Source organism: Felis catus, chromosome F1, assembly GCF_018350175.1.
Source record: "Felis catus isolate Fca126 chromosome F1, F.catus_Fca126_mat1.0, whole genome shotgun sequence".
Lineage (NCBI taxonomy): Eukaryota > Metazoa > Chordata > Mammalia > Carnivora > Felidae > Felis > Felis catus.
In genome coordinates this window covers 27,375,090-27,388,662 of record NC_058384.1, presented here as the reverse complement: position 1 = coordinate 27,388,662, position 13,573 = coordinate 27,375,090, and the positions used below count along the sequence as shown (strand labels likewise).

General features: G+C 43.2%; 1 long non-coding RNA gene across 1 annotated transcript in view; it reads right to left on the bottom strand.

The window, feature by feature from the left end:
• LOC111558399 overlaps positions 1-7,854 on the bottom strand; it is a 70,357-nt gene extending 62,503 nt beyond the window's left edge. The window contains exons 1-2 of the long non-coding RNA XR_002739276.2: positions 7,769-7,854; positions 7,074-7,122 (exon numbers count right to left, since the gene is read on the bottom strand). This is a non-coding gene — a long non-coding RNA (uncharacterized LOC111558399). The remainder of the gene's footprint in view (positions 1-7,073; positions 7,123-7,768) is intronic.
• Positions 7,855-13,573: the final 5,719 nt, after the last annotated feature.

The following is a 13,573-nucleotide window of genomic DNA, read 5'->3' as shown; positions in this document are numbered from 1 at the left end:
CACAATATGCTTATGTGCACATCCTTGTATGATAACATCCAAATCACAAAGGAAGGGAGGGAGGAAAAAGGGAATTCCTCCTGTTACACAATTTTTTTAAAAAATTTTATTCGAGGAAGACAGTGCGAGTGGGGAGGAACAGAGAGAGAGGGAGAGAGAATCCCATGCAGACTCCATACTGCCAGCACAGAGCCCGATGCAGAGCTCGGACCCACGGAAACCGCAAGATCATGACCTGAGCCGAAACCAAGAGCCAGGAGCTTAACCGACTGACCCACCCAGGCACCCCTTGTTAAATCAAAGATGAGACTCTTACCTCAGTGCCTTCCACCAGACTTCTTTTTTTTTTTTTTTTTTTTTTTAGCCAGAACTGAGTGCCATACCCAGCTTTAGACCAAGCATTTTTATAAAAGGGGGTTTCCTAGATTGGCTTAGCCCAATTGTGATTTATGGCCTGGCCCTGGGCACCTTATCACCTGAACAAAATCAAAGTTCTGTTCTCAAGAAGGAGAAATGGCTCATGGGCTGGCAACCCACAGTGGGTACCCCAACCTACAGGGCCCTCGTGAGCTAGCCTCTATTTATCCCTGTACATTTTCTGACCCTCTCCTTCATAGTAGCTTTTTACTCTAGTCTTCTGGAACCACTCACACTTCCCAGAACGGTCCTCCATGACTTCATGGAGCCAGTCATACCTCCTAGAATGGTCCTTTTCCCCCTGCCCAAAATAACCTTTTCCCCTTGATAGTCTTATGAATACTCAACGTTCTTATAGAACTCAACTGAAGTGTTACTGGCTCTGTACAATCTTTCCTGACCCTCCAAAGCAGGATCAGTCACTCTTGACCTTTCCTGTTTCCCATTTCAGGCGATGCCTGGTACATTGTAGTTGCTCAATAAATATTTGTTGAGAATCTTTGCATCGTTCAAGTGCTGCACATTTTGATCTGTCAGGTTATTATCACTGTTTACATTTTAGTTAATATCATTACTTTCATCACAGAGCCATGTGATGGTTAATTTTATGTATCAACTTGATTGGGACACAGGATGCCCAGATATTTGGTTAAACACTATTTGTGGGTGTTTTGGGATGAGACTAGCATTTGCATCAGTCGGTTGAGTAAAATGGATTGCCTTCCCCAATGTAGGTGGGCTTTATCCACTCTTTTGAGCACTTGACTAGCACAAAAATGCTGAAGAAGGAAGAATTCACCCTTAGCCTGACTACTTGAGCTGGGGCATTGGCTTTCGCTTGTACCTGCAGCCAAACTTCCACGGTTCTCAGGCCTTCAGGTTTGGATTAGAACTACACACCAGTTTTCCTGTGTCTCCAGTTTGCAGATGGCAATCGGTGGGACTTCTCAGCTCCATAATTATGGGACCCAATTCCTTGTTTATCTTTCTTTCTATCTATCTATCTTTTCTGTTTCTCTGGAGAACCCTGTCTAATGGAAGACAGTTAATAAATTCTTTACTATAGAAAAATGTTTCTAAATTGTGGGATCAAGTTGCTGATAGGGAATATGATTTTGAGGGAGCTAAAATATCCCAACTTGATGCTTAGTCTCCTATTATTCATAAGATGAGAACATTATTATTCATAACATTCTATTTAATGGTGTCTATGATAAATAATTCTCTTTCACTCCTGTGTATCTTGCATACTTTTTTTTTCTGTCAGACAGATTATCTTATGCATGTTCTGCAGAGATAGGGACACTTAGAAATGCTCATTTGTATTGGGGCTAATACAAACTGGGGTGTGTGTGCAGAAAAATTATTGAGATGCACCTATGAGATAAAGGGTGACAGGGTGAGTGAAAATGAAAGAGAAAGTGATAAAATGTTAGTGCGATTTATTCTAGAGCGTGGGGAAAAAATTCACAGTAATTTCAGGTGGTACGGGCACTTAGCTTAAATAACATGTACATAGAGAAAACTTATTGCCTTTTTAATTCTCCCTCCATTCTTGTTAGCAGCCTATTTCCATAAGTCATCAGGCTCAGGAAGTGGTATTCCACCTTCCCTGGAGCTCTGTGCTCTGACCTGTATGACGGTGGCTTAGAGCATTCCAGCAAAGCAGGGGGAGGGGGGCACAAATCTTTGGCATTCTGCTGCTGACAGGTATTGGCTAGCGAATAAAGAGAAGCAGGGAATGTCCATACGGCCACAGAATGAGACTTTGAGGAGGAAACTACTCATATCAAAACAACGAGACAAAACAAGGAGCTCTAAGTTAAGGAAGGCTCTAAGTTAAGGAAGAGAAAAAAAGAGAAAAGATGGAAAGAAGGACAAAAGGAAGGGAAGGAATGAAGAAAGAAAGGAAAGGGGGAAGGGAGGGAGTTGAAGCCTGGAGGGTTAAGTAGGGCATCTGAGGTTGTTTGGACTGTTGCTTCCAGGAATCTCTGCTTAATTTCTTTGAACTATGACTCAGGTCTTTACCCAAGGGCATGTCTGTCCATGTTCTGACAGAACTTGAAATTGTTTACCCCATATTCAGCTCCGGTGGCTTCTCCATTCTCCGTATCTAGTCATCTCCTTTGCAGGCAAGAATCACAGATGACCAAGGTGCACACCTGACAGAAGCAGAGTTTTGATTCTACTGTCATCTGTAGTCATTCCTCAGCCCCAGCCCCAGCCTTGGGCTGCTTACACTGCCTTTTGGCCACCACTGTCCTGTGGTCCTTGGTTCCCTCAGAATATCTGCAGCTGGGGGCTACCATCTGGGGGCTATGTGTGCAGAAGAGGAGGATGGGGTTGCATTCAGTGCTTGCTGTTTAACAAGCGTGTGTCTGGCCATTTCCACCAAATAGCTTTCTTCTAAAACATCAGATTGGACCTTCTTGAGGGTGGCTACCAGGCACAGCCAGAGCACCGACACTGAAGGAAGATGGTTGGATGTTCAGCCCTGCAGTCTCTTTTGGGTGCGGCCATCTTCCTGTTGCTCCCCCCGGCTGCCCAGTGGCCTCCACTATCTTTATGGGCCACTGTCATAAAATCTGCCCTCAGCAGTGGAGCTAATGAACTCAATCACACAGTCACTATGGCTAAGTAAGGAACTTCTCTCTAAAGATCTTAAAACAAAGGGAAGAGTGCTATTTTTGACATCTAGAGCTTTCTGTACCAAAGAATGAGAGGTGTTTTAGAGGATAAGAAAGCCTTCTATGGACCTCTAATCATACCTCACGGGCCTTAGCGTGCCATGAAGACTGGCTCTTTACCATGCCTGACAAAATTTGCTCGATATTCAAAGTAAGTATGAAGCTCCTCTTTTCTGAGCCAAACTTCATATGAAGCACAACCAACCTAACCTTCATTGAGCACTTGCTGTGACCAGGTTATTTTGCTAAGCATTCTACAATACACATTTCCCCTGCTGTCTGAAAGTTCATTTTATGCCACTTCACCTTTACAGAAGACCTACCTTAGTACATCTTTTTAATAACAGGAAGAAATTTAAAGATAATTTTTCCTTTTACAAAATGGTAATTGCTTCTTTGCTTTAGGTCATTTCAGCTACGAAAGTTTTCATAGGAATGCTCTACTTTCACATAGTGGGAGAAACCTGTACATTATTTTCTTCTCAAATTTAGGCAGTTTCATTTAAGATCCTCTTGATTTACCCGAACCAATCAGGTATAAGTGCAAAGGGCATTTACCGGCTCACAAGACAGGTATAGGGCTGACTTCAGACATGACTGGATTCTAACAATGTTATCAGGACCTTGTCTCCCTCCATCTCCTGGATTGGCTCCACCTTCCTTTGCGTGTGGCCTTTGTTCTCAGATTCTATGTTGGGGCAGGTGACTGGGCAGCTCCAGCCAGATGATCTTCCAGTGTCTATTCTCAGTGGGAAACAGAGAGCTTCCTCCTGAGTGCTCAAATGCACTCTAATGAGATGGGGTCACATGCTCATCCCTGAACTGGTCTTCTGGCCAGGGGCCTCATAGAGTCTCTCCTGGGTCATGTTCTGCATTCCTGGAGTGAGGTAATGGAGACCCCAACCAGACCAGAGGGATACAGAGTAGGAGAAGAGGATCCCCAAGTAGGTATTGGGGAAATAGGCACCAAGACATTTTCTTACTGGGAGTGTCAGTATCCCAGCTTAATAGATGAGGAAACAGTGGCTTGGAGGGTTTAAGTAACTTACCCAAGGTCACTGCTAAGTAATTGGCAAGCAGAGACTTGAATCCTATCGTTAACAAGCCTTATTTGTTGTTCCATTTATTCAGAGGAAATTTTTGCTCTCTAAATAAGTAAAAACAAGACTGTATATCTAGATTAAGAGAATTAATGTCAAATTTTCCATAATGAAAATCATCCCTAACTTGCCCTACAGATTTATCTCAAGGGACAGACTAGAAGCCCTCTAAGGAGGCATAACTCTCTTTCCAATATGCCATTGGCCAAGTTCTGCTACCAAGGGAAAGGAAGCGAGTGTGAGTATTTATTAAAGACACAGCACTTACTTCTGACATCATCATCAGAATGATCTGAACCAAAAACTCTGCTGGCTTTAAGAAAATCAACATGTTAAGTGAATTCTTGATATACTTTTTACTTGCCTAAACACTTCAGAAGAACCCAGCTACCTCCTGGAATGATTTTGAAATAGTCATCCAGGAGGTATGGTCATTATTGATTTTGTTCTAAATTCTTAACAACAAGTGGCTATACAGTCAGTTATTAATGGCCTTATCATATTGACACAGGGCCATGAACTAACCGAGATAGAGGAAGCCATGTGTGCACTACAGGACAGAACACTCAATGTACCATCAGCAGAGTCCTGGATCCAGCACTAATTAACTCTATAACCTCAGACAAATCACCTCAACTTGCTGCTACTCACTTTCTTCATCTGTAAAATCTTTAAAATGATGATTATACTTCCTTTATAGGTTTTTATGAAATTCAGATGATACAGTGTGTTTTAAAATTCCAGAATATCTGCAAACTTTCAGTATCTATAACTATGAAGTATTGTAATCCTTCCCATCCAAGAAACTGAGAACTCCATGGCTGCCTATTCATATTAATAGCCAAGAGAACCAAGAGGCAGACAAGTCCCAATAAAGTTGGAAATAAAGCCTGCAACTCTAGCGGCTGATTCTGGATTAATAATGGACTATTAATGGACTGCCTAATAACAGAAGTAATGGCTTGCTGCAAAACAAAACAGAAGAAAGCAAAACCAAAAGAACAACTGTGTTTCATTAGATTGAAATGCAAAAAGACCTTGAGAAAACCATGGCACCAAGTCCTGAGGCAAAATTGGAAGTTACCCAAACTGTGTGATCCAACCTTCTCAGCACGTGTGATTTCTAAATCTTTTACTCTAGTCCCAAAGTTTTCTTAAGATCCTCACACCCCACCTTTGTCACTCCACATATGATCAAATCTTCTTGGCAGAGAACAGGGCTCAGGACAAAGACCCACAAGTCAGAAACCTAATGAGTAATTTTAGGGGCACCTGGGTAGCTCAGTTGGTTAAGCGTCCCACTTTGGCTCAGGTCATGATCTCATGTTCATGAGATTGAGCCCTGCGTAGGGCTCTGTGCTGACAGCTCAGAGCCTGGAGCCTGCTTCGGATACTTTTCTCTCTGTGCCCCTCCCCTGCTTGTGCTCTGTCTCTCTCTGTCTCTCAAAAATGAATAAACATTAAAAAAATTTTAGAAATCTAATGAGTAATTTTACCAAGACCAAATGAGAACAGAGCAACAAGCTATGCCAAGGACAGGGTCTTTCACATTTCAAGGTCTAGTTCAGGTAAAAGTGGTCACTGTTTAGGCAAGTTGGTGGCCAGCCTGCAGCTGGGCAGAAGATAAACTGCATCAACACTGGGGAGTCACCATCCTTCCAAAGCCTTTCTTGGTATTCCCTGCCTCACTTCAGCAAGGCATAAAGAACTTAACTCCTGTGATCATCTTTAGGAAGATGACCAAAGACTATGCTTCCTAGCCTCTTCTGACTTTCTTCACTAAACATTGACTGAGCACCAACCATGATTTGCATGATGGAAGGTTTGTCTATAGGATTGGAAACAGAGTGCTTACTGGTTACCTGGTCATAAGCACTGGACATACCAACTCGACAGCCCAATCTCTGGCCTAAGGAAACTCTTCAGCTGAGGCTTTTTTAGATCGCAGAGGTGAAGGGTGGATGGGAGACAGGCCTTCAGACAAGGATGAGGGTGAGGGATATCTAGGCCAAAAGAACGACATGAGCTGAGGGGAAACACAGGACGCCATGATGCATTTAGAATCTTTATGTCCAGGGGCACCTAACTGGCTCAGTTGGTATAGCACGTGACTCTTGATCTCAGTGTCATGAGTTCAAGCCCCACCATGGGCTTGGAGCCTACTTACAAAACAATAATAATTAATGTAAGTAAGCAAATAAATAAATAGAATCTTTATGTCCATATGGCTGGACTACAGGATATGTGTGGCTGAGAGGTGGCTGGGAGAGGATGCTAGATAGTAAAAAGCCTTATAAACCGTGTTTAAAAATTAACTGAGGACAGTGCAAAGACATTCAAGAGTTTTAAGCACAGAAAGAAAATGATTAGATATACATTTAAATAATAACAAGAAGGGGCATATGGATGGCTCAGTTAGTGAAGCGTCCAACTCTTGATTTTGGCTCAGGTCATGATCCCAGGGTCATGGGATCAAGCCCCATGTTGGGCTCTGCACTGATAGCACAGAGCCTGCTTGGGATTCTCTCCCTCCTTCTCTCTCTGCCCCTCCCTTGCTCATGCTGTCTCTCAAAATGAATAAATAAAAAATAAATTAAAAAAATAAATGAAGAATAAGCAATATGTGTTCCAAGTGAAATTTGGAAAATCAGAAAAGCACAAAAATCATATAATTGATGTATTGAATGTTCTGGACACACCATGGCTCTAGGAAGAAACAACTTTTTAGTCTTTCTCCTGCTGCTCTAGAAAACTCATTCTAGAATGAATCCTTAGTTTTTTCTGATCCTATTCAGTCATAAGAATGCTCTCCATCGAGTGCTGTAAAATCTTATCAAGTCTAGTATTACATACTCAGTCTTTTACTCACTTGCAAATGTCTCTCGTTCCTCTAGACAGGCTTGCTTCAATCTTGGAAGCTGAAGTGCAGAAGGAAGTCGTGGTTAGCTTTTCTGCTTGCTACTCACCAAGTTGCTCTTTCCTCAGGCCCTTGAGGAAAGAGTAGGTGCAAATGGTTCCCACTTGTGTGACTGACACAGTCGTCATCTGGTATGGCATATGTACCTCGCAGATCCATCTACTAGGGACCTCTGGCTATAGTGCCCTTCTGCCAGATCTCTTCACCCTTTAAGTGGTTCTCTTGGGTGGCATCCCTCACACCATTCACAGGTGGCCCAGGAATGAGTGCCCCCTCCATTCCATGGCCCACTCATCTAAGGAAGTGCAGTGCCCTGCCACAGAACCTTCTCTCTTCATTCTGCTGCAAGGCAGTCCCCTCCAACTAGCTTTTCACCTTCAGGCTTCTTGTGGTGAAAGTCAGCCACCATCCCCTATGTCCCTCAAACTCCAGAAGACACAGGTCAAGATTTCCAAATAGTTCTTGTGAAGAACTTAGGTTAAGGTGAGAGCATATTTCCCATGGCAGAGTAGAGATGCGATGGGTTGTGGAACACAGCACTCAGACGACTCACTAGAAAGAAGCCCTTGCCCCTAAAGAATGTTTCTGGCCTCTCTTCCATAGAAGGTGGGAAGTGGGCTGATATTGGCAGGGCCATTTCCCAATACCTTTGCATGCCCTCCATAGCTAGGGGGTCTAGCATTTCCTTTTAGAATGTGCCAACCTACAGGGAGCCTGGGTGGCAGTTAGGTGCCCAGCTTCAGCTCAGATCATGATGTCATAATTCATGAGTTCAAGCCCCACGTTGTGCTCTGTGCTGAAAGCTCAGAGCCTGAAGCTTGCCTCAGATTCTGTGTCTACCTCTCTCTCTACCCCTTGCCTGCTCATACTCTGTCTTTCTCTCTCAAAAGTAAATAAGCATTAAAAAAAAAAAAAGAATGTGCCAACTTAGGACATGCCATAGTATTATCAGGCTTGAGATAATAGGGGAAGCAACTTTCTGTACAAAATAAAAATTACTGTAATCCCACTAGTCTTCTCCTCCTTTGGAAGTATAGAGATGTCTCCTTCCCTCTCATCTTTAACAATTTGGTGTATATATTTTGAAATTGTCTTTTATGTTTATACAAATCCAGAAGATTGTTGGATGGATAGATTCAACAGATAGGTAGGTAGATAGGTAGATAGGTAGGTAGATAGGTATGTTTAAAAACATAGCTACTGGGGCGCCTGGGTGGCTCAGTCGGTTAAGCATCCGACTTCAGCTCAGGTCACGATCTCACGGTCCGTGAGTTCGAGCCCCACGTCGGGCTCTGTGCTGACAGCTCAGAGCCTGGAGCCTGTTTCGGATTCTGTGTCTCCCTCTCTCTGACCCTCCCCCATTCATGCTCTGTCTCTCTCTGTCTCAAAAATAAATAAACGTTAAAAAAAAAAAATTTAAAAACATAGCTACAAAATTATTGACATTGCTCTCATCTAGAGGTGGAATTTATGTCCCCTTCCCTTGACTTAAGAGCCAGGCAGTGACTGCTTGGACCAATGGAATACAGTGGAAATGAAGCCATGTGACTTCTGAAGCTAGGTCATAAAGGGCCAGGAGGCTTCCACCATGATCCCTGGAGACATTAGCACTTGAAACACTGAGCCACCATAAAAGGAATCTGATTACCCCAAGGCCATGATATTGAGGAGGCCACATGGATTCTCTAGACAAGAATCCCAGCTGAACCTGTCCTTCAGCATTGCAGCCCAAGCACCGATGTGCAAGTGAAGAAGCAGCTTAGGAGTACATTTTCCGACTCCAGCTCTTCCGGTCTCAACCACACAAGTCATCCAAGCTCCAGATAGCAAAGGGCAGAGAAAAACCAATGCTGCTATGTTCTGCCTGAATTCCTGGCCCACAGAATCCACGAACATAATAAAATGGTGCTTGTTCTATAACATTAAGTTTTGGAATGGCTTGTTACATAGTGGTAGGTAACACAAACAGACAGAGAGATTCAAGTTAGAAAGATTATTTCACTGCAAATGGCAAGGATGGAGTAGAGAGGGGCAAGATTAAGGGTAAAAAGACAGGGATAAGGCTTTGCAGTAGTCCACATGAGAAATAAGGACTGAATTAAGGCAGTGGTAGGAGGAAGGAGAGGCAGGGCCCGACGGAGGCTCAACACCACTGCCCCCCTATTGCCAGTGTCAAGAATATAAAGCCCTGGAAGTGGGAGAAGGTATAGGGCAGCTACCCTGGTATGTACTATGAATGCGTGTCTCCTTCGGCAGATCTCAGCTCCTTCCTGTGCATGTGCGTGCAGAGTCGGCTTTCTTCCCCCAGGCTGTGATTCTGTGGTTTAGTTCCACAAACGGGAGGCCCTGAATGTTAGGCTGTAGATTACATTAATCAATCCATTTTGTCTTATCTTACACGCTTACTTAAAAGCCTCTTCTACTTAGGAAGAAAATATATGCAAAGTAATGTACAAATCTGCAGAGCCTTGCCATCTTTTTTTAAGCTGAGCCCTTGTACCCTGTCGGCGAACAAAGAGGCCCCTGGGTGGAGCAAGGTCAGTCCCTGGCAATCAGTCTCTGTGGGGTCACCCTCCCTGGGTTAGGGTAGTGAGGTGGGTGGGGGAAGGACGGAGTGTACAGAACAACAGAAAGATAAAGAAAAATTGCTTACGGCAACCTCATCAGCATGTTTCAAGATATACCAGGCCCAGACTGTAGAACAGTATGTGCAGTAAGGTGTAGTTTACATTCTGGAAAAGATATGCACGTGCATGGATATGTGCAGAAACAGAAGACCAGAAGCATCTGTGCCGAAAATGGAACACTCGTTATATCTGGGGCATGGAATTACTTGTTTTTATTGGTTTGTTGGGTCCATTTTGCCTTTTTGGGTGTTCCAAGTTTCCTGCATATATGTTACTTCTGAAGATTAAAAAAAAAATGTTATGTTACAAATCACCAGAACCTCACAGTTTCATCCACGCTGCCCATAGTATTTCCTGCACGTCCCGCCTTAGATCAACGTACCGTTCTTCATCTTACCAGATGAGAGCATATTTGCAGATCACAAATGCAATGAGAACTATTTTCCACACAACATTTAGGGGTCTTCTGATTCTCCCTTTCAGAATTCTTTTTTTTTTTTAATGTTTATTTTTGAGAGAGAGAGAGAACGAGAGGAGGAAGGGCAGAGAGGGAGACAGAGGATCCAAGGCAGGCTCCATGCTGACAGCTTAGAGCCCGATGTAGGGCTCAAACTCATGAACTGTGAGATCATGACCTGAGCCGAAGTCGGATGCTCACCTGACTGAGCCACCCAGTCTCAGTCTTTCATTAATTCTCTCAGAATTCTTTCCTTAACCTTCTCTATCACTCACCCAATTCTCCAAGTGCTTAGGACAGCCTCTGGGTCACCCCTAATCTTCTCTACAGTGCCAGGTCTGTGGTCTTTAGTAACCAATGCCTGTCCTACCAAACCACTTCTCTCTCCGACACCTGCTGTAGTCTCGCATTCCCCAGCCCCCACCAAGTGCCTGCTTCACAGACAGATCTCAAATTTTAGTAACCGTTCTTACATATTAAACTAATTCACAACATTTCAATAGCTAATGGCTTCTTAGTCACTGGGTTTTAAGAGAGGTTGCCCAGTTAATGTTACTGCATCTCTAATTGGTGATACTACAGCTTTAGTTAAATGCACATTTTCACGCTTCCATTAAATCCATGTGCAAGCAGGTCACAACCTCTTTTAGCCAAGCAGGAAGTTTTCCTGCAGCCGGGCGCCATTGCCATTACCATCAGATAGAGCAGGAACTAATTCAGTCACGTTGATGGATGCCGAGATGGTGCCCAGACTCATCTGCAGTCGGAACTACAGAGCTAGAGTGCAAGAAGCTAATTTCCTCCTGGCCTGACGTGCTCCAGGTCACCCCTGGTTACAGGGAAAATGACACGAGTCGTGTGTCTCATGAGCCAGCTCATGCAGAGTGTTGTGTACAGCGAAGCCCCGCAATGACAGCCGGTGCATGCGGCATGCATGTTGTCTCAGCCCACCGGGTTCCAAGGTTCGAACTCTGACATCCCAGGAAAAGGGTTAGGGGAACTACAAAATGTGGCGGTCACAAAAAGCACTTCAAACCTATACCCACTGGTGGAAGAAAGCAGACGATCTGAATCCAAGCCAGTGGGCCAGTTCGAAACACAGCTGTCCCTGCCCAAGAGAATTCCTTCCCTGGGGGGGCCTTTGGTGGTTTGAAGGGTGTTCTGTGGCTTCTTTCTGTGGAGTAGAGGTGGCGATCTTGTTATGTTTTGTTTCTGTGGTAAGGTTTCACTTATTAAACAAATATTTGTAACTGCCTACAATGTGCGAAGTATGTTTGTAACCACCTACCATGCACCAGGTACTGTGCCGGGCATTGATGATTCAAGTGTGGATATGGCTCAGTCCTTGCAGTGAAGGAAGCCACGGTCTAGTTAGAGAGTGGCAGTGGAGCTGGGTACCAATGAAGAAACAAAGGGAAATAAGAGAAATTAAGCCCTCTGGGAGAGTATCAGAAAACAGAGATGAGGAAGTGCTTAGTCCTGCAGGAGAGAGGCAGAGGAGGAAATGGGGGTGGGAGGGTGGGAGGGTGGGAGGGAAACTGAGAAGCAGGAAGGAGCCAGGAGTGAAGTCTCCCCTCCAAGGATAATTAGTCAACCAAGTGGATTAAGTGAGGTCCAAGTGAGGACAGAGAGCTGAAAGAGATTAGAACCCGTTTATCTATGAAAGGCAGTGCCAACCCGAGATTTTTATAGCAGCGTATTTCTTCTTTGTTTCTTATTTAACTCTAAAATTAACACTAAGTGGAAACATTCTGTAACCCTTGAAAACTGAAAGGGTACAATCTGATCTGTTCATTTCACACAGTGAAGCACGTTCAATTCTTCCTTTGTCTGCTGTGAGCCTTTTAGATTCACACTTGGCCTAGAAGATACATCAGAGAAATAAAAATAGAAAAAAAGAAAGGAAAAGAAAAGAGAAAGTGGAAGTCCATCCTTTTTTAAGTAGTTGGTTTACATTTTATAATCTATTCCCGAAGAGATTCAGAGGAAGCGACTAATGTTTGTTTGATTCAGTTAAAATGATTGAGAAAAAGTTGGAAACGAGACGCTACATTTCAACTTTATTTCCGCAATTACTTGATAATTGGGAGATAACTACAGAATATGCCACATCCACTCCAAAGTATATTTACAGGAAAAATGCCAGAGGTCTGTCTCTCTATTCTTTGTCTCTAAATAAAGGGTTCCCAGATGCTTTACATACACCTAAAATATATACTCTTACATGGCAAGCTGACTAAACATATTTTCCTTTTAAACTAGCTTTTTATTTATTTATTGTTAAATGTTTATCTATTTTAGAGGGAGAGAGAGAAAGAGAGAGAGCACGAGCAGGGAAGGGCAGAGGGAGAGGGAGAGAGAAAATCCCAAGCAGGCTCCACACTGTCAACACAAAGCGTGATGCAGAGATTGAACTCAGGAACTGTGAGATCATGACCTGAACTGAAATCAAGAGTCAGACTCTTAACTGACCGAGCCACTCGGGCACCCCTTGCTTTTTAAATTACAAGCAATTATGCTTATGGGTTAAAAATAAGGAAGGGGAGAACAGTCACTGGCCAGAAGTAATCCTGGTCAATAGCTCTGAGAGTATATGCCTTACAACAACAAGATAGTATTGTAGATAATGGCATCTCCAGAACTGTAGGTTGGAGAGGCTTCGGACAGGGCAGTCTGGTTGGATGCAAAGACTGGGGGAGAAGCTGTGTTCGCATATTCAGCAGTTAGCATTTAGGTTGATGTTGATTTGTTGGGGTTTGTGGGGTGAGAGTAGGAGGAGGTTAGGGGAGAACCCGAAGGCTCCCTGGAGCCAGCTATAATAAGCACTAGAGGTACAGATTCCCCACAACTTGCTTCTTTCCTTAAAAATACATCTTAAACATTTCACCATATCAACAATACAGATCTCCCACCTTCTTTTATAATAGCTAATAGGATTGCATTGCATCTCACCAGACTATTGATAGACATTTAGATTTTTAAAAATCTTTTAATAAGCATTCTCTTGTGCTTATGTGTGTATACATGTGTATACATTTGTATATACCTACATACAAATCTTCTGCTCATAATTTCTATCGACTAGATTCATAGAAAGGAACTTTCTAGGGTGGAAGATATGTGCACTTAAAATTTTGACAGAAAACTCTAATCACCTGATATAGAGTTAGTATACAATTGAGTGGTTACATAGCCCTGCTACCATTGTGATGGCAGAATGATTATATGATTAATAGAGTGACCGTATTATCTAGCATCTAAGACAGAACACTTTTGAAAGAAGAAGTGGGTGCTATTAATTATTATAGTAGAACTGCAGGAATTAACCAAGACTCTCATGGGCAAAGTGCAACATCTGGTCACTCTAA